The sequence below is a fragment of the Microtus ochrogaster genome, chromosome 10 (genome assembly GCF_000317375.1).
Source record: "Microtus ochrogaster isolate Prairie Vole_2 chromosome 10, MicOch1.0, whole genome shotgun sequence".
NCBI classification, from domain to species: Eukaryota; Metazoa; Chordata; class Mammalia; order Rodentia; family Cricetidae; genus Microtus; species Microtus ochrogaster.
In genome coordinates, this window is record NC_022016.1 from 75,282,981 (window position 1) to 75,285,276 (window position 2,296).

Consider the following 2,296-nt stretch of genomic DNA (forward strand, 5'->3'; position numbering starts at 1 on the left):
CACACACACACACACACACACACACACACACACACCTTACCTGACTTTATTCTGCTTCAGTCACACTGGCCTCCTTGCCTCCTGGCACCAGGTGGGCTCTGCCCTTACTGTTATCTCTGCCCAGCGTGCCTCTGGCCAGGACTTGGGATCCCTGGACTTGCTCCCTTAGGCCTTTGCTCACCTTCTCACCAGCACCTTCCCCATCACCATATAGAAAGTTCTCTGGTCTCTGGTCTTGCCTTGTCGTTGCCATTGCCCTCTGCATCCTCTGAAACATGAACACCCCGAGAGTCATGATCTTTTGCTTTACTGTCTGTGACTGTAACACCGAGAGTGGTGCCTGGAACGGAGTGGGGGCTCAGTCAATATCTGAAAAATAGCGAGCTGCTTCTGCAACAGTCTGCCAACTAGTGTCTCTATTCCCTGTGGTTTCTTCTCTCCTTGGGTCAGATACCATACTTCCCAGTCATCCTAGACACAGGCCCTTCCGTCACTCAGCATCCTCTATTCTATGGTCCTCTCTATGGCACAAGTGGCCCTCCTTGACCTGGCCCTGCCTGACTGTCCTCTCCACTCTGCTCTCGGGGCCTGGCATCTCCATCCACGCTTTTCCCAGAAGTCCCTTCTGGTTCCTCTGTGTGTCTTAACCTGGACTGTCCTTTTTCTCTGCTGTCTATTTTTTTTTCAGGACAGAGTTCATAGCTCCTGCTGGCCTCAAATTTCTTATGAGGTGAAAGATGACCTCTAACTTCAACTCCCGAGTGCTGAGATTACAACCGTGTGGTACCACATCAGCTTCTGCTATCTATTCTGGGTGTTCGTTTAGAAAACTATTTCCAAGTCCAGATCTCACGGCGCTCCTTTGGGGAGCCTCCTAGGTTCTCCTTCCTAAAGTCCCATTGAGCTCCAATGCATGGATGGCACCCATCCAAATCATGGCCCTCACGTGCATCGGCAACTGACTCAAATTTAAATTGTTGAAATAGAAAACTATGCGGTATAAAATACTAATAAATTCTGGTGTTGTGTCTTCAGCCTTAAAATATATCGCTCTTCCCATTTTAAATGGAAGTTAATTACAATGCAATTTCAAAGGGGTTAGCCAAGTCCTTTGCAAAGAGTATTTGCAGTCTGGCCACAAGGTGGCACCACTTTAGCTGGTAAACAGAAATCCCGGGCAATGGACTGCCAGCAGTAGCCCATCAAGCTGCTGTTTATACACACCAGAATCTTGGTGAGTGCTTGTGGGCGTTTATTTAGCCCTTGCGCATTTAAATTCTCTTTAAGTATCTTGTGTTGATGTCATCCAGACAGTCCAGGAGCAGTGGGACTACTGAGTGCTCACAATGCAGCTGTACCATCCATCACAGCTGAAGGGAGGTTGGACACCTCAAGCTTCCTAAAGCAGAAAGCAGAAAACAAGCTAAGAGCTTGCAGAAGCCTGTTCCCCCAGATGCACTTCTACAGGAAACGCTCCCAGAGGGAAGGGACACTAAGCGACGTGTTCTTTCCTCCTGTCCGTGTGTGAGGGATTGTTCTTGGCTGTTTGCTCTAAAGAGACTCTGGGTCAGCTGCTTGTTCAGCAAGGAAGCTCAAAGGCCGTGGAATGGAACTGCGTGGGTTTAAATCCTGAATGCAGTCACTTCTAAGCAGTGGTCTTGCCGGGTCCTCAGTTCTCTGCATCCCATTCCTCTGCTGTAAAAGGGGGGTGTAAGAGCACATAGTTCCAAGGATGCTGAGCAAGTGCTAACTGGACACTCCCTACACTGGGCCTGGGGCAGGGACGGACTGGTTAACTGCACTGTGCCTGGGGCAGGGACAGGCTGGTTAACTACATTGTGCCTGGGGCAGGGACAGGCTGGTTAACTACACTGTGTCTGGGGCAGTTACGGGCTGGTTAACCATTCTGCAATTAATCAAATAATTAATTGATCTCCTGTTGTGTTAGTCAGGATTCCCCTGAGAAACAGAACTAACAGAGTATGCACTTGTGTGTAGAGAAAGGCTGATGTTCACAAGGAACCGACAAGTCCAAAACCTGTAGCGGAGGCAGGCGAGCTGATTTATGGAAGGCGAATTGCTTTTCCCAAAGGCCACCTATTTAAAGGCCAACCTTACCCCAAACGCCTTTGCAGAAGAATCCAGAATGATATTTAATCAAGTATCTGAGCACTGTGGCCCAGCCAAGTTGACATATAAAATGAACTATCAGAGCAGGCCAAGGTTCATCCAGCTGTGTCCCACTGTGGAACAGTCCATCTGCGGGAGACATGCTGTGCCTGTCTGTCTCTCCACC